A 20,792-nucleotide genomic window follows, 5' to 3' on the forward strand; every position below is an offset into this window, starting at 1 on the left:
GCAGGAAGATTGTTTCTGCCTGGGAGGCAGAAGTTGCAGTGAGCCAAGATCATACCACTGCACTCCAGCCTGGGTGACAGAGCAAGACCCTGTCTCAAAAAAATAAACAAACAAAAACAACATAGCATTTTATTATGATTAAAACTTAGATTTCACTCATTACAAAAAAGGTTGGGAAACTTTGGAGGGTGTCTTAAAGTCACTTATAGTTGCATTAGCTTTAAAAATGGGTCTTTAAAAATCAAAAGCCTGATTCAGTAAACCCCCAAATCAGTACTTTTTAAAAATGCTCAAGTGATTAAGGTAAATATTTCTTAAACAAAACATAAAAAGCACAAATCATAAAAGAAATGATTGATAAATTATACTTTGATTAAAATTTTAAATGTCTATTCATTAAAAGAAACTACAAAGTCAAGCAATAGACTGGTAGAAAATCTTTGTGAAATGTGTGTTTCACAGAGAAGGTGCAACCAGAATATATAAAGAAAGCTCCTACAAATCAACAAAAAAGAGAAAAAAAAACCCAACCTATCTTTTTAGGTGTACTAAAGACATAAATAGACAATTCATAAATGAAGATATATGAATAACCATACACATGTGAAAAGATGTTCCTTTTTGTTTTTCTTTTTTGAGATGGAATCTAGCTCTGTTGCCCAGGCTGGAGTGCATTGGCGGCATCTTGGCTCACTGCAACCTCCCCTTCCCGGGTTCAAGTCATTCTCCTGCCTCAGCTTCCCAAGTAGCTGGGATTACAGGCCCCTGCCACCACACCCAGCTAATTCTTGTATTTTGAGTGGAGACAGGCTGGTCTCAAACTCCTGACCTCGTGATCCACCCACCTTGGTCTCCCAAAGTGCTAGAATTACAAGCATGAGCCACTGTGCCTGGCCAGATGTTTATTTCATAATTCATCAGGGAAAGACAAATTAAAACCGCAATAAGATACCACTACTGATGGTACACTGGTAAACATTTAATAACTAATACTTCAGGGAAGAATTCTGATTTGCAGTATATCTTTGGTGTGAAAACTCCCATCATGGCCAATTTCAAGCCACCAATGTGACATGACTGAATGCAGAATTGGGAAGAGATGTATATAATTGACTCTCACAAGCCCCACAAGCTGGCTCCAGCACATCACTGAGATCACTGCAAACCCACCATGAAGGCTAAAATAAGAACGACCAACCATATCAAGTGTTGACAAAAATGTGGAGCAAGGAGAATGCTAACCCATGGCTAGTAAGAGTGTAAATCAGTTTAATCACACTGGAACACTGTTTGGCAGAATCAACTAAGGCTATGATCCTACGACTGAACCTATGACCCTGGAGGCCCCACAGAAATGAACATGTATGTAATGGTTATTTTATGTGTCAAATTGACTGGGCCACGAGGTACCCAGACATTTGTCCAAAGATTATTCTGGTGTGTCTGTGAGGAGATATCTGGACAAGACTAACATTTGAATTGGTAGATTGAGTACAGCAGATTGCCGTCCATGGCATGTGTGTTCCTCATCTAATCAAGTAAAGACCTAAATAGAACAAAAAGACTGAATGAGAAGGAACTCCTTCTACCTGACTGTCTTGAGCAGGAACATTAGTTCTCTCTTACCTTTGGACTCATACTAAAACATCAGCTCTCTCTGGGTCTTCAGCCTGCAGGCACTCAGACTGGAACTACACCATCAGCTCTCCTGGGTCTCCAGTTTGCTGACTGCAGAGCTTGGAATTTGTCAGCCTCCTTACTCATATGATCCAATTCATTATTTCATATATATATATACACACACACACACATATATATGTGTATATATATAGGGAATACACATATATATGTGTGTATTTGTGTATATATATATCATACTGATCTATCTCTCTGGAGAACCCTGATTAATACAGCCAGATATCCACCAAAAAAATATGTACATGAATGTTCATAGCAGTTTTATTTGTAATAGCCAACCAACTGGAAACAATTCAAATGCCCATCAACAGTGCTACACAGTGCTAGATATCTACTATAGAATATGATATAGCAATAAAGAAAATAAACAACAGATACACACAGCAACATGGATGAATCTCACAGACAAAAACATTGAAAGAAAAGGGCCAGACACAAAAGTTAGCCAGGTATGGTGGCACATGTATGTATATATACAAACTTTTAGAATAGATGAAATCCTTTTATTGTGAGATAAGTTAGAATAGCAATTACCTTTGAGGGGGCTGATATAAACTAGGAGTACACATGAGGGAATGTTCTGCATATTGGAAACGTTCTGTGTTTTGATATGGATAGTACTTATAAGAATATAACATTTCACCCAGCTATACACTTAAGATCTGTACCCCTTTACTGCTTATACTATATACACCAATAAAGTTGGTTGGGTTGTTTGTTTGTTTTTCTGGAGACACGGTCTTGCTCTGTTGCCCATGCTGGAGTGCAGTGGTGCAATCATATCATAGCTCACTGAAGCCTTGAACTCCTGTACTCAAGCAATCCTCCCACATCAGCCTCCAAAGTAGCTGGGTCTATAGGCATGTGCCACCACACCTGGCTAATTTGTTTGTTTGTTTGTTTGTTTTGTTGTTGTTGAGATGGGATCCTTTTTTTGTTACCCAGGCTGGTCTCAAATTCCTGGACTCAGGTGATCCTCCCACCTTCACCTCCCAAAGTGCCAGGATTTACAGGCATGAGCCACTGCACCCAATATAATTTTTTTAAATAAATAAGCTTTTAAAACTACCAGGTTTTTCTGATGATCAGCCTAGGACAGGAAACATTGGACTTGGCAATCTGAAAGTTCTCTTAAAGCTAATATTCCATGAATATGAGATGAAGCAGACAGAACAGGGCCAGAGCAAAGGCAAGAAGAGGAGGCACAGAGTAGACACAAGGGCTAAAATAGGAAAGAAAAGGAAACCTACAGAAAACACATTAACTCACCTGTTATGGCAAGGCACAATGCTCAATAGCCAGAAGGTTAAAAATGAGCAAAGAGAAGCCCCTACCCACAAGGAGCTTGCCTTCTTGTAGGGAACATAATTCTATATTTCAAAGTACAGTGTAGTAATCGCTGAAAACCAGAGGCACCGACAGAAAGCTCCACAAGTGGAAAACAGCATTCGGTTGGGCATGGGGATGATCCGGAAAGAATCCACAGTGGAGCAGGCACTTGAACAGAGCCTTGAAGGATAGGTAGAATTCTGCTGGAGAGAGACAGCTGGAAGTAGACATGTATTAATTCCTTCTCACACTGCTATAAAGAAATACGTAAGACTGGGTAATTTATAAAGGAAAGAGGTTTAATTGACTGAGAGTTCCACCTGGCTGGGGACACCTCAGAAAACGTACTACCATGAAGGAAGGCAAAGGGGAAACACGGACTTCCTTCACATGGGGTCAGGAAAGAGAAGAGAGAGCAAAGGGGAAAGACTCCCTTATAAAACCATCAGATCCAGTGAGAACTCACTCATTACCACAAGAACATCATGGAGGAACCCCCCACATGATTCATTCACCTCCCTCCCAGGTCCCTCCCGTGACATGTGGGGATTATGGGGATTACAATTCAAGATGAGATTTGGGTGGGGACACAGCCAGACCATATCAACATTGATTGACGATCCTTTATAAATGGAATTTAAACTGGCCAATGCCTAGGTCCAGTGTAACCCTTTAAAATAGAAACTCACCAAACGCACCACAAGATGGATGAATAATCCACCCTAGAAGTGGCCAGCAGATGCAGAATGAATTCCAAATCCTACCAAGGGACTGGAGGTTTCCCAAGGAACCAGAAAGAGATAATGTCCTAGGTACTTCTCAGCACAGAGGATAAAATATAATAATGTGTTGTTATCCATAAAGAATAGAGAGAAAACTGCATGGAGACCATAGGCAATAAGACAAGGCCAACCAGAACATGAACAAGGAAAACAGCAGTGACAAGGCAAAGGATGGGACACAATAGAGTTAGTATCAATAGAGTATAACTAGAATATTGCCCCCTGAGGTTTGAGACCGTGTCTTGTTCATCAGTGAATTTCTGGGGCCTAGCATAGTGCAGGGCACATAATACCTATGCAATAATGTCTGTTGAATGAATTAAGTAGCTGAGGAACAGAAAAGAGACAAAGGTGACACCCGTTCCCCAGGTTTAAAATATGCATGACTGGGAAAATGGGAAGTCGGGAACAGATAGTTTGCAGAGGAGAGAAGATTATGGGTGAACAGTTACAGAAGCAAGACTGGAGCTTGGACCAGAAATCCTACTAGCAATTCTACAGTTGAAGTCACCCTCCAAGAAATGACTGCTGAAGCTATCTGAGTAGATGGCAGAGGCAAGGAAGAGAACGGAGTGAAGACAGCTGAATTTGAGGGTGAGAAACTACAGAAGGCAGCAAGAAATGAGACAGAGAATAATCAGGAAAGTGGAGCATCTGCAAAGTCAGTGGAAGAGCTTTAAGAGGAAGACCCTCTCAGTTAATTCTATTTGAGAAATGATAGTTGTGTCCCTGCTCCCCAAGGAATCCAGAGACAGAAAAGCTTAGTAGACAAAGTATGAACTTGAAAGAGAAACAGGCAAGCCTTGGGTCCAAACACAGCCCTATACCATTTAATAGTGAAATCTTAAGCAAGTTACTTAAACTTCTATTTCCCAGTTGGTTGGGTCTTCTGTTTTCCAACTGGTTAAAAGTGGGAGTTAATATGATCTATATCCAGGCTGCTGAAAGGATAAAGTGAAGGTATATGAAAATCAATGAAATACATGAAAATGCCCAGCACAGGGATTGGAACATAGTAGGTACTTGATTCTTATTCATTTCTCTTTTTCCTTCCCTAATGTGTGCTAGAATCTGACATTTGGGGAAAACGACACTGAACAAGTAACACTTGAAATCCAATGAAGGGGAGGAGATACAAGAGTATGCATGGACCATGCATGAGGGCTGAGCGAACCATTGCACACTGGTCAACCCAACCTGACAAAGCTGTCCCAGGTGCTTCAATTAGTAAGATGTGAGTGACCCTGAAAAGAGCTGTTTTAATAGAATGGGGACAGGGTAGGGTGAGAGAGCAGAGGCAGCGACCGTTTCTCGGGCAGCAGGAGGACTAGCCACTGAAGAAGTAACTGCAAAGACAGAATTGTGCACAGGTTGGGAGCAAGCTGAATGTGTATGTGTGCAAAGGAACCAGGAGGGAAGGAAAGATGGAGGATGCAAGGGAGAAAGGGGCTAGTTGATGAAGGGCAAGTCACCCACAGAGTCAGTGAAATAACATCAAGAAAATCAAGGAAGCACTCAAACCCAAGGCTGCTCCAGGTTTCATGACTTGGGCCTGTTGCTGGTATAACCTGAGGGGTGTTCTTTAAGAAAAAGAAGGCAAGTTTATGAATACAAAATTAGATAGAACTTTGTATTTTTTTAGAATAAGGAAATCATTCACAACATTTTTTAAGTAAATTTTAAAATGTTTAAGCTGATAAATACCACAAATATCACAAAACCCAGAAAAATAGCATGTTTATTAATTAACTTTCTGACATACCTCTGTAATACTTTCAGAGAAAAATGTATTTGTTTTGCTGTGTACTCTTTTATGGATTCCTCTTACATCAAAGATTTTGTGGTATCATTTTTTATAGACGGTATAGAAAAATAACTCAGGCCGGGCACGGTGGTTTATGCCTTTAATCTCAGCACTTTGGGAGGCCGAGGTGGGTGGATCATCTCAGGTCAGGAGTTCGAGCCAACGTGGTGAAACCTTGCCGCTACTAAAAATACAAAAATTAGCTGGGCATGGTAGCACTTGCCTATAATCCGAACTACTCTGGAGGTTGAGGCAGGAGAATCGCTTGAACCTGGGAGGCAGAGGTTGCGGTGAGCCAAGATCACACCATTACACTCTAGGCTGGGTAACAAGAATCAAACTCCATCTCAAAAAAAGAAATAGAAAAAGAACTTTCCTCTAGCATGCTTGGTCAAAATTTATTTTCTATTACTGATGGTTCAGAAAAATTTCTTTCAGCTTCATATCTTGATATTGGTAATACATAAGATTTTAGGATTGTCATATTTGGGGAAACACTGTGGAGGTCCTTTCGTGTATGAGCTATAGTATTTCAGGGCATGTCAAGTTTTCTTGCACAGTGACACATCTAAAAAATTATTTAATTGACAAGTCATTAGTTTGTCAATGTTCTCATTGTAGTAGTTTATTATGAGTTTTATATTATCTCTCTGTCCATATTTCATCTCAAACAAGCAAAAAATTTAATATTGTTTATATGATTCAGTGATAACTTGAAAATTATAAACATGTGACTTTATAAGTAAGCATTTTAGCTGTGTGCAGGATTGTTGTAAATGTGTGCCTTATAAACTCATGAATTCTGACTAAACCATACTTCACATCAAGAAAAAAATGTTTGATGCATTTATAATTGAGTATATTCCTGGCAGGAAAGAATTTTTATTTTGACTTGGCATGGATAAGAACCAATGACTTACAGTTTTACATTTCTGATGAAAAAAAGAAAATTCCTGGACTAGCTTACGGTTCTGGAGTGAGTTGACAGCCCCCAAAATGATATGTCCATATCTTAATTGCATCAACACGTGAATTTGATCTCATTTGGGAAAAGCATCTCTGCAGATGTAATTAAGGACCTTGAGATCATCCTGGATTGTCCAGATGAGCTCTAAATCTAATGACCAGTGTCTATAGAGGAAACAGAAGAGGAGACACGAACATGAAGGAGACAGCTACGTGAAGACGGAGGCAGAGATTGGGGCTACACAGCCATGAACCAGGGAACTCCCAGTCACCAAATGCTGAACGAGAAGAGGAAAGATTCTTCCCCAGAGCCTTTGAGAGGAGTACAGCCCTGTCGACACATTGATTTCAGACTTTTGGACTCCATAACTATGAAAGAATGTATTTCTGTTGTTTTAAGCCATTCAGTTTGTGGTAATTTATTACAGCGGCCCTAGGAAAGAAACTAATACCAGTTCTATACATTCCAAACCTGGTCTCCCTTCCACTACCCAAATAATGGGAAAATGGGGTTGCAAAAAGACACACTGACAATGTGAAATGCCCTCCAGCCATGCACCTCTTTATGCCAGGTAGTGCAGAGAAGGCCCCACAGGCCTTTCCCATTACGGATGACCAGCAACAACTTAAATACCCATTAAACTGACTGCAGGCCACACAAATACATCTCACTGAACCCAGACTAAAAGCATCCCACACTCAGCTTCCCCTTAGTGGATCCCAAAAAATCCTCTTACTCCCTCCAAGGCCACTCAACACAAGCAGAAATATGAAGGCAAGGAAATCAGAGTGGAAAGAGATAGACATCTTAGCAGTCATGGTTAAAATACCTGACTTCTGGGTGGGGCGTGGTGGCTCACACCTGTACACTTTGGGAGGCCAAGACCAGCATATCACTTGAGGTCAGGAGTTTGAGACTAGCCTGGCCAATGTGGCAAAACTCTATCTCTACTAAAAATACAAAAATTACCCGGGCATGGGGGTGCACATCTGTAATCTCAGCTCCTCAGGAGGCTGAAGCATAAGAATGGCTCGAACCTGGGAGGCAGGGGTTACAGTAAGCTGAGATCATGCCACTGTACTCCAGCCTGGGCAACAGAAAGACTGTCTCAAAAATATATATACACACACATAAAAATTCACATATATAAATATATATGCATGTATACATTTATACATATATAATATATATTATAATGTATACATACATTTATATACATGTACACATAATATATAAATATATACATATATTTATATATGTATACATATTTATATACATGTGTATATGTATACACACACACACACATATCTGACTTCCGTAACTTTGCTAAAACATATCACCCCTAGGATGCAATACTAGGATTCTTACCCTCAGGTCCTTGGAGGGGATTTAAACAAGTAAGGGGCTCTGAGCTTCAACTCCTTGACTTCATGATAATAATCTCTGAGTCAGACTCCAGCAAGAAGGACCACATCTTTCCCTGGGATCTAAAATTTATGGCCAACCAGGATGCTTTCCAGTCGACTCATTTTCTAGAAGGAAAATGGTTCTGATCGGTATGAATAGTTCTGATGGAACTATGGAGACAAGAGCACAGGAAAAGTTGGGACAAGAAGGGAGCACAAAGGGCCTCTTTAATTACATTTAGAAGAAGGATGGTGCAGACCCACTCTTGAGGCTGAAATTGGAGCAGGGGAGTGGTATCAGTGGTCATGGAAGGAAGGGGACAATGTCAATCTGATTTTGCTTCCATATTCTAGGAAAGATGGAAAATCAGAAAGAGCAAATACTGTCAGTTGGTTCAGAAGCTGGAGTTATGTAACTAAATTCCTTGAGTTTGAGGCTTTTCTAAACATGGGTCCCTTTGCTTATGTCTTATATCCCAGGGACCCCCAAGAACTTATCAGTGAAATAGATCAGTAAACTTCAATGCATCGGGAATGTTGGGAGAGATGCTGGAATTCTATAGCTAAGCAGACATTGTTAGGACTTGTCCAAACAGAAGAAGCAGATCTGGTAACTGTAGACTATCAATCTCAGGCAAGATGCTGGAACAGACTGTGTATACGTGTGTATGTGTGTGCACGTGCGCGCGCACGCACGTGCAAGGTTCCACAGTATCCTCGGGTTCCTAGAGAAGTTTGTGACCCATAAAATGGCTAAAACTCATAGGCAAAAGATTTTATTTGGGGAAAAAACCATTAATCCTTGGGCAGGCTTTTCTAATTCCTTCCTTTCACAGGAGGTGAAATTGAGGACAGAGGGTGAAAGGGGCTTGCTAAAGGTCGTACAGCAAGGTGGTACAACAGTCAGAATCAACACACAGGTCTTCAGACTCCCAGCCCAAGGTTTGTTCTTTCCTCAATCTCTCACTGCCTCCTATCACACCACCTTCCCTTTACATATAAGCCATCACTAGCTTTTCAAAAATCCTTTCACTCTTCATCAAAAGGTATCAAGAGATGCCCATGGGAGCAGGGTGTGATTCATGAGCTCTTCGTGCACACCTGTCCCACTCCTGAGAAGGGTCTCACAGATCCTGAGCACAGCACTCAAACCAAATCTTCAGCCACTCCCTGGAAAATGAGGAATAGTGCCTAGGTATATGGGAAAACCACGACAGGCGCCTGAAAGCCAAGGCACTGCTAGGGGAAACAGGAAAGGTTCCCTCTATGTGTTCTGTTTGTCGGTGATGTTGACGAAACATTTTAAGCTTCTGGCCTGCAGCCGTAATGTACTTTGGAGTATTGCAAACTCCCACCACCACCTAGATATGGTTACTTGTTAGGTTTACTGAATTCAATACTAGTGAAAGAAAAGGGAGCAAATAAAAATGCACAGAGGTGTTTAAAGTATGGAGGAGCTGAAGCTGCTCTATGAAATGACCTAAGTCTTAATAAAATAGGTGTAACTGCATTAGCCTGAGGGCCTGGTCTTTCCCACTCTTCCCTATTTCAACTGACATTGACTTGCATCCATTCTCTTCCAGTCCTTGTGCCAGGTTCTGGGGATACAGCATGAATAAGACACTGTCCCTGCATTTAACCCATAAACAAAGACATGCAATGCAATGTCACAAGGGCTGGATCTCGGAGATGAGGAGACCTTGTAGACGCATGTGAGGGGACATTCCAGGCTGATAAGTGGCATTTGCAAAGCTATGGAGGCATGTCAGGTTGGGGCTTAGGGTAGCATCAGTGTGACTAGAGTGTGGGGAACAGTGGACTTGGCAAGAGCAAAAACCCAAGAGGCAACATTCAGACCATGGTGATGTCTGCAGTGGTGGGCAATAGGCTGGAAGCATGTGGGATCTTTATCTGGGTCTGCCTGGTGCACTTTTGCAGAAATAGCCCAGAAAGGCACTGAGATGCTGCCTGTCTGGCCCCTCATGGAGACAGAGGACTGGAATCAGTTTATTGCCATTCTTGGGTATTTCTTCAAAGTCCCTGAAGGGAGCAAACTGGTCATCCGGGCACCAGGTACAAGGACAGGAGGAGTTTGTGTCTGGCCATGAATGCTCCCAGGGACCCAGCAGGCCCACTCTTTGCCTCAGATCCTGCGACTGAGTCCTTCAGTCCTACCCCAACTTCCTGGCAGTGGAGGAGGGTAGACAAACATCTGAATCCACCACTGCCTTCACCCACCCTCCTGCCTCCATGGGAGCCAGAAGAGATAAACCCCAAGGTTGGGTCTTGCCAAGCCTCCCACGAGGCTACCGTGGAGTTAATATGTGGCACCAAAACCCCAAAGAACCCCAGAGGGAAAACAGCATGCCCTTGCCTCATTCAGCCCAAAACTGCATGGCAGGACCAAGGGTTTGGCCCCATGAGAACGAACATTGAGAGGTGGTGTATTGGTCCATTCTCATGCTGTTATGAAGAACTGCCCAAGACCAGGTAATTTACAAAGAGGCTTAATAGACTCAGTTCCACAGGGCTGGGGAGGCCTCAGGAAACTTACAATCGCAGTGGAAGGGGAAGCAAACACCTTCTTCTTCACAAAGTGGCAGGAAGGAGAATGCAAAGCAAAAGGGGGAAAAGCCCCTTATAAAACCACCGGATCTTGAGAGACCTCACTCACTATCCCAAGAACAGCATGAGAGTAACCACCTCCACGATTACCTTACCCCCACCAGGTCCCTCTCACAAGACTTGGGGATTATGGGAACTACAATTCAAGTTGAGATTTGGGTGGGGACACAGTCAAACCATATCAGGTGGCAAAACCCCCAGATGGAGTTTCCCCACCAATGAGCATCCAAGAGTTCAGCAAAGCACCTGATCCATCCCTAACGCTGACCCCAACAGCAACCACACACTGACCCCAGACCCACATGGAACCCTAATCCAACCTAACCCTAACCCTACCTGACCCTTACCCTCTGTGCTTAATACCATAGCAATCTGAATCCAAGTCTCAGTCTCACTAACCCAGTGCTCATCCTGAATAAAATAACTGAAATAACTCCAACACCGACACCCACTCCAGTAAATCCTAGATTGCCCTCAGCCCTAATTTTAACTCCAATTCCAACCTCACCCTAGGTCAAAGGAAATACAGAAGGGAAGGTCTCTGGGGAGAGAAGTTCTGCTGCCCCACAGTCTGGTGGTCTTGACTGACAGCTGTGTGCCATATGTAGCTTGAAATGTACCTGGAACAATTGTCCTTTGGGTTTAAAATCTGATAGAAGACTACTGCCATTATTAAAGGATTTAATACACAGAAATCTGTTTGGAAAGAACCAGACCTTAGAAGTTCATAGCTGAGAAATAGAAGCATTTGAGTTATTTCCTCTGTGAATAGCAGACAGGGATGGAAGCTCTTAAGAAACCCTTCTCCTCCAACCCCTGATCTGCAGGAGTCATCAGGAAATGGGGTTATCTTCAGTTTATAAATGATGAATAATTGCCAGCTTCTAAGCAGAGAGAGGAAGGGGGTACTGTGTCACAGACAGGAGAATCCAAAGGGAGAAGCTAGATTTTTAAAAGAGACACCAGCATGTTTAATTCTTACCTTTCGGCCCCCTCCTGAGCCTGGCAGGCTGGTGCTGGGTGCCCAGCCTGTAGCCTGCAGGGTAAGTGAGGGCTCCTAAGCCTGTCTTAGAGCGCGAGACCCCAGGGTAAGTCCCAGAGTTGTGCTCTGCTGGAGAAGGCAGAGGTCAGCCTGGAAATGTGACACCAAACTGGGCTGTCAATCAAAGAGAAGACAAATAACAGAGGCTGAGACACAAAGTCCAAAGGCAGAATGGCAGGAGCCTCGAGGGCCAGAAGGAGAAACAGCAGGCTGGGGCAGAAAAATGGGGTGGGGGTGGGGGAAGGCAAGCAGTTTGAATTCAACCCAAGAGTCCACGGCAGCACCCCAAGAGCTTTCACACAATCACAGCACAAGTGCACATGGAAAAGTCAGATTCCTTTTTTAATAACCCCTTTCTCAGACTCAAACAATTTAGAAGATTTAGAAAGTACACAAAGTGTATGTAGAAGCCAAGTAAAATGAACTACAACCCTTGACTTGAGTGGTGGTCATTTAAAGAGGCAGGACATTACTAGGACTTAATTGTTTCAAGAATTTATCCCTTTACCCTCTAGCTTCAGTTACTAACATCTGAAAGAAAAAAAAATCCTGCTCTTTTTCTTTGTCCAAGAGGACAAGCCTCCTGAAAGGAAATCAAGGCCACAGCTGATGCTAACAGACCAGATTCTGTTTCCTGCACTGCAGAAAAGTGGGGGCAGCTGTTCAGTCAAAAAAGGGTTATTGATCATCTCCCACGTCTGGCACCGTGCTAGGCCCTGGGTTCCAGCACAGCAGATGCCATCCCTTCCCATGGGGCACTTACACCTTCTGCAAAGGCTGCCATGGTCCCTGAGGTCAGTCATTCCTACAGCACATCCCTGACACATACTCATGTGCACTCTCACACACCCCCACACACCACAGCATCACGCACAACTCGCATACTCGAATACACCATCATTCACAGATCCTCCCACTCACACACCCGTACATCCACATCACATCACATTGACATAACTGACACAGGCTACACACTCACATGCATGCACTCACCACACACACATTCCAACACGTGTCACACATGCAGTAACTGCTAAACACACAAGAAGCAGTTATCTCCTCCTTCCTTTGTACTCCCTTAGCTCCTGTGTAAAGTTAGCTGTGGCATTTACCATACCGTAATGTGATCAATTACATCACGCCCCTCCTCCACCTCTGTCTCAACCTGGAAACTTCCTAAGTTCATTTCTACAAGCCCACCTTCCTGCTCAGTGCCTGCCACATAGCAGGTGCTCAGTTACGTTCACTGAGTGAACTTTGAATGCCACAACTATGAACTTTGGTCCGAGGAGCAAGTCTCACCCTCTCTCCACTGGCTGGAGTTAGAATTAAGAGGGAAAATATCTAAGGGAGTCCCTCAGCAAAATGCCAGGTTCTATGACAAAGTTCTCCCAGCTCAGCTCTACAGCACCCAGTGATCCTTCCTGCTTGTCCCACTTGTTGGAGGAAAGCCAGTGACCTTGTGAGAAGGGGCAGAAGAGACTGTCAGATCTGCATGGCGGTCTCAAGGTCCCTACCTGATTCTCCTGTTTCTCCCTTTTTCCTTTCACAATATTACTCCCCAGTAAACCTTTTGCACACAACTGCAAAAGAAGGAGTGGGAGGGAAAGGAGGAGGAGGAGCATGAAAGAATAACTGCATCTCCACAGCACGCGCCCATTAGTGAGAGCCACATGCCTAGGTCTGACCTTCAGCTTCAAGGAGCCAGAAATCTGATTTCTCAGTCCTCTGAAAGTTGAGCAGGTGTCAGGATACTGAGATGTGCTCATCAGTTACATGTAGGATGGTAGGCAGACCGAGCAGCTGATAAATCTCAGGATAGAGAGGGGAGGGGAGAGGAGGGGAGGGGAAGGGAGGGAAGGGGAGTGAGGAGGGGAAGGGGGTGAGGGGAAAGGAAGAGGGTGGGGGAGGAAAAAAGAGGGAAGAAAGAAGAAGAGGGGAAGGGGAAGGGAGAGGAGGAGGACAGGAGAGGGAAGGAAAGGAGAAGAGGAGGGAGAGGGGAAGGGGGAGGAGGGCAATGGAGAGGAAGGGAGGGCAAGGGGAGGGCAAGAGGAGAGCAGAGGAGGAGAGGGAAAGAGGAGGGCAGGGGAGGCAAGGGGAGGGAAGGGAGGAGGGGAGGGGAGTGGAGGGGAGCAAAGTGGAGGCGAGGGAGAAGGGGAGGGGAAGGGAGCAGAGGGGAGGGGAGGGGAGGGAGAAGGGGAGGGGAGGGGAGGGAGAAGGGGAGGGGAGAGAAGGGGAGGGGAGAGAAGGGGAGGGAAGAGGAGGGGAAGGGAGGGGAGGGGAGGAAAAGGCCCCAGATGCACCCTAGAGCACTTACTCCACCTGTAAGGTGGATTCTGAAGCAGCAGCCCAATCCCTGGGGCTGCTATGCCCACAACCTTCTAGTGTCAGGTCAGCACCAGGCCATGCCCAGGCCAGATGGAATGCCAGCATAACTTTGGAGCCACCCACCCCTTCCCTGTGGCAATATCTGTTGGGTTTGGCCATCGGTAGCCATCCCTGATGCTCTGCTGAGATTGTGTGACACCTGCCCACACACACTCCCACCCCTCCCAGGCACCTTCACACCTGAGCACAGCCCTGGGGAGCAGCTCCTATTCCAACATCACACTTAGGAACTTGACTCTGTCCCCAGGCTCAGCTTCCAGAGACCAGGACTTGCCCATCTCCCCCTCCCCCACCACAATACACCACTACTGAGTCCTCTCTTTTCTTTCTGCAAGAAGGCAGCAGCAGGCAGGACCTTTAGCCTTTGGGGCTGTTTCCCCACCACCAGGCTGAGAGCTGTACTCCACCTGGGGACCCATTAGCATTTTGAAGGTTCTCATTCCCATACACATCCTGCCCTGGGATTGTCCTCTTCCTTGAGGCATTAGCACCTTTCCTTCCCCTTTCTCACCCAGCCCTGCCTGCCTGGGGTCAGTCTTCAATCCACACAGTGCCTGGGTTAGAGCCTAGAGGCCTGGTCACACTTCCCCAGCACGTTTCACAGCCCATCTCTTCCTGTCGGAGGCACGTCCTGAAGTCCTGAGCCCCTCCCATCTTTTCTCCCTCCCCACACAAGAGGTGTTCCCATAATCAGTGGGCATCAGTCGGCTCTAATCAACCCCCTATTTTGACTATTTTAGCAGCAATAAAAGGGCCATAAAGAGCAAGTCAGTGGGCCCTCTAGGAGCATGGCGCTCCTTCACTGTGATATAATGAAAAACACCAAGTGCTTCCTCGGAGCCCGAAGTGACAGCCCTGGCCGCAGAGCTATTGGGGGAAGCCTAATTATGCTATAAATTAAAGGGCTTTTTTTTACCCAACATTATGACCTTTAATAAGATTGTTTTTACAGCCGGCTGTCAATAAATCATCCAGGAGCACCAGTGAGAAGCATTCTCTGAGAACTTCTGCGAATTTCATTAGCTGCAGTTTATTTGGTTTTGGTGAGCTATGATGTTTTTTAAATCTCAAATTAAAGGCTCTGAACCATAAAAGCTAATTCAGAAAAGTTCCCGTTTCAGCCTCTGAAAACAAGCCCCCCTAATTGCAGAAATTAGCTGCGATGTGGCCAGACCAGGAGGTCATTAGCTAGGAAGCAATGACAAGTGCCCGAGGCTTCCCCAGGCTTGGCAGCCGTGGCCCCCACAGAACCTGAAGGTGACAGTCCCAGAGTGGACAGCTGGCCCCACCATGCCCAGGCCCTGGGAGGTCACAGCCCTGAGGACTGCTGAACTCAAGAGAGACAGGCCAGCTCACAAGCTCGGGCTGAAAGGGGCTAGCCCTGCCACCTGAGCCCATGTCCTTGGCCAACAGATTGAAGAATCCCACAAAACTGTTCAAAGTATGTTCTTGGAACTTCCCGCCTCCAGCTTTCCAGAGTCCCTCTGTGGTCCTCCTCAGAACAGTGACACTGCATGTGTGTTACAGTCTTTCTGAAATACATTAACGGGCGACAGATGAAGACTATGATGTAAAAATAGTATATTCAGAGATGTGGGCTATGACGATAAAGTCTATGGAGTTGGTGCAGACATGGCCAACAGAAGCAGAGAAGATGATGTGAGGGAGTTGCCCACCTTCTAAGAGAGCAAGCGGGCCGGGTATATGCGATGCCTCAGCTAACATGCTGATGCAGGCCAATATCAGGAGGCCTGGATTTAAATTCCAGCCCAACTATGAATTCTGGAAACCTGGGAAAGTATAGATTATGAAGCTAGACAGATCTCGTTCAAATACTGGCTTCAACTCTTGCTAGCTGAGTGACCTAAGGCAAGTTACTTCAACTTTCTGGACCTAAGTTTCCTCATCTGAAAAATGGGGACATTAGTACTTCCCTCAGAGGGTTGTGGTGAGGGTGAGCGAGCTGAGGCTATGAATCATGGGGCATAGTGCTGGTGTCTGTAAGCTCTCAATTAACATCAGCTGGTAACAATCATAGTAAGAGGGGTGATTGGATTTACCTCCCCGGGCCTCAACTTTATCATCTGATTTCAACTTTATCAAATGATTTCTAAAGCCACCTGCATCACTGTACAGAAGTGACTCTGAGAGATGTAAACTCTACTGCTTAAACCTACCAGAGGCCTCACATTGCCCACAGGATTCAGTCTAAGCTCCTTGGAAACAGCCTGCCTGGTTGGGTCCCTGACTGCCCCTCCAGGTCTATCTCCGGCCAGTTGCAGTCAACAGAACATGTGCTCACAATACCCTCTACCTCTGGGCCTGGCTGGAATGATTCCCTCCAGAGCCTCTTCACCTGGCTCATTCCTACCCTTTCTGCCAGCACCTAAAGTCACTTCTCCCAGGAGCCTTTTCTAGCCCCCCGTCCCTGCCCCTTCACTCCCACGTGTGCCGCTCTAATACCTGCTACTCCTGCTATCAGAGACCTCATCACTTTGCACTGACCACTTTGTCTAACCCACCGTCCCCACCAAAGCAGGCAGCGTAGACCGTGTCTGTTCTGGTCTTCTTGGATCCTCTAAGTCAATACCGTCCTTGGCATATGGTTTGTGCTTAAAATATCTGCTGAAGGAATGTTAAATGACACAGCATTTAGAAACATACTATATGGGGGAAAAAAAACTATATGCGGAAATAGAATAAGTTATTTTGTAAGCAATTATTTGATTTGTAACTAGAAGTTGGGTTCTTTCTTTCAATTGATTATCTTAGATCTTACTGTGGCCTTAACCATTTGACCCTCATCTCCTTTTTCCTCAGAGAATGAGGCAGAAGAAAAGAGGAAAAACTAAAGAATGGACTAAATAAGGCAAGGCTGGCTCAGAAAAGATTGACTTTGAGGACTAAGAGAAACAGGCTGGGACCCAGTAGGGTCCTCTTCACCATGCCTCCAAGTCCTCCCTCCACATTCTCCCATCTGCCCAGCTTCCACAGCTCAGGGGTCTTTTCTCCTAGGGCAGAAACATGAGTGGCTCTAAAATTTCCCAATGAAAACCATCCGAGAAGTTGTGCGTGGGAAATGAAACGCCAGCCCGTGGGCGTCAGCAAGTGTGAAGAAAGCGTGGCATCCACACTCACCTGGGCTTCCTTTGGTTTGCCTCATTAATCAGCTCCCCAGGTCATCCGTGCGTCTCGCCTCGGGCTCACAGGTCTGGTTTTTGTATAATACACATTTCCCCCAGTTTTTATTTCATCTGTTTTTTTCAAGCAGCCTTTCCATTATTTCTGAACATTTGACTTAAAAAAATGTAAATTACAGACGCCTGCGGATTGACGTAATGTGAAAAGAAGGCGGCTGTTTCCCCTTCCTCCAAACAGGGAACGTAGCTTTTCAAACTAATAAACCCCTTAAACCTCATGAAGCCCATTTCGATCTTTATAAACGGCTACTTTCAGATGGGGAAGGGGAAAGGCAGCAGCAGGAGAAAGTGTTGAGGCCGTGTCATGGCGGGAGAGGGAATGATCCCAGCTCGTGCAGATAGAGGCTGTCCCTTCCCTCAGTAGGAGGTTGCAACCAACAAGAGCCTGGCCATGCTGAGCCTGGGAGGGGAAAGCCCACAGCATGGGGACAGGCCTCGGAAGTCCTGGTCGGAGGAGAGACTGAGCAGATGCAGGAGAGAGGAATTTTGTGGTACGGGGGGTTCTGGAGAAGGTGAGAGCAGAGGGATCAAGAGGGAAATTGGAGGGATCCACTTTGACACTGTGGCTGGGATTGTGGGTGGGAGGGCATTGGTGGGAGCAGCGGCGTTGAAGCTACCTGGGAGGCAGAGCCGACATTGCCTGCCTTCTCTAAAAGCAGGAATTGCATATGGTGGAGACCATGCAGTTGGGGTTATGGACCATGGGGAGGTCTGAAATAGAGCCGTGAAAAGCTCAAGGAAACAACCAAAGTTGAAGGACTAATCGACCTCTCATGTACAAGACTCTCCTGTTTTGAACACTGACAGAGAGGATGGGCCCACTCTAGGGATAGAGTCAAGAGTCACTTTCCTCATTCCAGAGGGCTCTGGCTGACTGTCTACCTAAGCACTGGGTCCTATTCTGCCTACAGCCCTGAACCAAGCAGGGAGCAAGACACATAGAAATATTTATCGAATGACTGAATGAGCTAATACATGAATGGATGAATGACCAAATGGAATAAGCAGTTTCTAAACAACTGTAATCCTTCTGGCAGGAAGTATGGGTGCCTTTTCTCCAAGAACACCAATATTTTACCCCCAAAAAACAGGGCTGCCATGTACAGTTGTACAGGTACTAGGGATCCAGATAAGTTTTTTTTTTCCCCTTTCAAAGCAGCCTGTTATTCAGGAAGCAAAGCATTCTAATAACAATTGAGGAGTCTCTCTCTTGCTTTGTCTCTCTCCAGGGTTCAACCGGCTGGGATCTGAAAATTAGAGACGGCAGAAGGGACAGCAAAGTCCACTTGGAAACTCCCTAGGGAGAAGCTGGCAGGGACAACCCTGTGCCTCCCCCATGAGTTGATGATCCTTGCTGTTTAGAGGCTGAAAACAGGTCTTTGGAGTTTCTGGCTTTTCCTCCAGCAAATCGGCCGCAGCTTCCTTCTAGTCCAGGCTGGTTTGAAAATAACTTCTCCAGTGCCTCCACCTCCCAATCCATGGAGGAGACTTAAAATTTAGCAAGCTCAGCCCGTCCCCGTCACATTCACATCAAAGGACAATGCTAGGGACCTCCAAGGGAAATACTTCTGCACCCCAGGACCCTGGGATTCACACTTCCCTCTAGGCAGCTGCAGGGGAATGGAGGAAATGAATCATCTGAGCAGAGGGAACTCTGGAATCAGCCCTTCCTCTACTGAAGCCAGGGAGACGTGGACGGGTTGCTACTCAAAAGGAAAATGTAGGTGTCCCCTGCAATTTGAACAGGCTGTGGATGTGCTTTGCCATGGCCATGGTACTCTGGCTTCTAATTCAGGGAGCAGAGGATAAGGCCTCTTAGAGCACAAAATCTTTGAGCTAAACCACTTTGAGTGAAAAGTTAAATCACTTTAAAAAATACAAGTGCTTATCAACTTTATTCAGCTCCTATTTAGATGTGAAAAATGTTCCAGAGGGAGGTATCCTGAGCAAAGGCCAGGATTTACTGTATATTTCCCACAAACAGGGCTCACCGGTTCATTCTGTGAGAAATGAAACCCAGCAGACCCACCCAGCAGGCCTCACGGGCAAAAAGGAGTCTACGCCAGATTAAAAAATCCACTTCAGGACTTTTTTACTGCTGGAGTGGGCTGGAGAGCTGTCAATGGGTAGGAAAATAGCACATCTGGAATGTGGCTCTGTCCCCGTGCTGGCTGGTATAACTCAACATGTACGTCAGATCTTTTTTTTTTTTTTTTCTTTAATGGCCAAGATTTATCTGGCTTCTATTCATTTTTCAAGTCCAGGGTGAATATGATTGTTAACTTCTATACTTTTACATTTGTGTAAATTAAAAGCCATATTTCACTACTGTGCAGATGGCTTGCTTGCCTTAAAGGTAAAAATGGCAAAGCTAAGCACTATAATCCAAGACACGGATTACCCAACTCACCCAGAAGATACTAAAAGTGAAAGATCTTGTGATTTTCTTCACCGAGGCTATATCCCCTTTGCGCCTTTATAAAATCTGGTTCTGGAAAAGTTGGCGCCAAGATGCTCAAACTGCAAGTAGGCTTTTGGATTAATTTAGTCAGTCATGTTCTGACTGTGGCAACAAGAGGCTATTACAGGCTGTTTTTTATTATTATTTGATTTTATTTTTTGTAGCAAGCAAATTGGTTTGTAAAACAGATATAGCCATTTTAACTCCTAAAGATATTTGGAGGAAAGTGAGTGGATCCTACCGGAGACAGCTATCTCTTGCTTTTTTTTTTTTGGTTGGGGGTTGACATCCATTTTGAGCATAAGGGAATGTCTTTTTCATGGAAGTCCATACTTGGCATTTGTTCTTAAGTTAAAAGCAAGAGCAATATAATAAACGTTTGCTAACAACCCCCCACATACTTAGATTTATTGGCTAGTTAAATCTTTAATGGTTAAAGTTAAAAACCTTTTATTTCAAGGGCTTGGGGATTTGCACAGCTGGAATGTTACATTTTAATATATTCAAATTGGAATGGAAAAGCCAAAAGTGACCAGGACATTGACTTCCTTTCTTGGATGTCCCAAGCTTGCCCCAGGGCCTCCCTCCTCACCCTGAGCCAAGTCCAAAGAGGGAAGAGGAGAGGGGGAAAGCAAGCATACTACAGGGGCCAATTTGCATGGCTCCCTTCCTACACTCAAGTCATTGAAAAATCAAGGAGTCTCTACATTCTTTTTTTTTTTTTTTTTTTGAGACGGAGTTTTGCTCTTGTTACCCAGGCTGGAGTGCAATGGCGCGATCTCGGCTCACCGCAACCTCCGCCTCCTGGGTTCAGGCAATTCTCCTGCCTCACCCTCCCGAGTAGCTGGGACTACAGGCACGCGCCACCATGCCCAGCTAATTTTTTTTTGTATTTTTAGTAGAGACGGGGTTTCACCGTGTTGACCAGGATGGTCTCAATCTCTTGACCCCGTGATCCACCCGCCTCGGCCTCCCAAAATGCTGGGATTACAGGCGTGAGCCACCGCGCCCTACGTTCTAATTCTACCACTCAAGTGAACCATCTTGGCAGGGTCACACTCTGCTGGTCTCACCCTTCTGGAAACTCCCT

General features: G+C 45.1%; 1 long non-coding RNA gene across 1 annotated transcript in view; it reads right to left on the reverse strand.

The window, feature by feature from the left end:
- Nucleotides 1-17,308, reverse strand: part of LOC135269721 (uncharacterized) — a 39,782-nt gene extending 22,474 nt beyond the window's left edge. Inside the window, exon 1 of the long non-coding RNA XR_010337993.1 lies at nucleotides 17,180-17,308. This is a non-coding gene — a long non-coding RNA (uncharacterized LOC135269721). The remainder of the gene's footprint in view (nucleotides 1-17,179) is intronic.
- Nucleotides 17,309-20,792: the final 3,484 nt, after the last annotated feature.

This window comes from Aotus nancymaae, unplaced genomic scaffold (assembly GCF_030222135.1).
Source record: "Aotus nancymaae isolate 86718 unplaced genomic scaffold, 86718_ANA_hifiasm-v0.15.2.pri h1tg000057l, whole genome shotgun sequence".
In the NCBI taxonomy this organism is placed as follows: Eukaryota; Metazoa; Chordata; class Mammalia; order Primates; family Aotidae; genus Aotus; species Aotus nancymaae.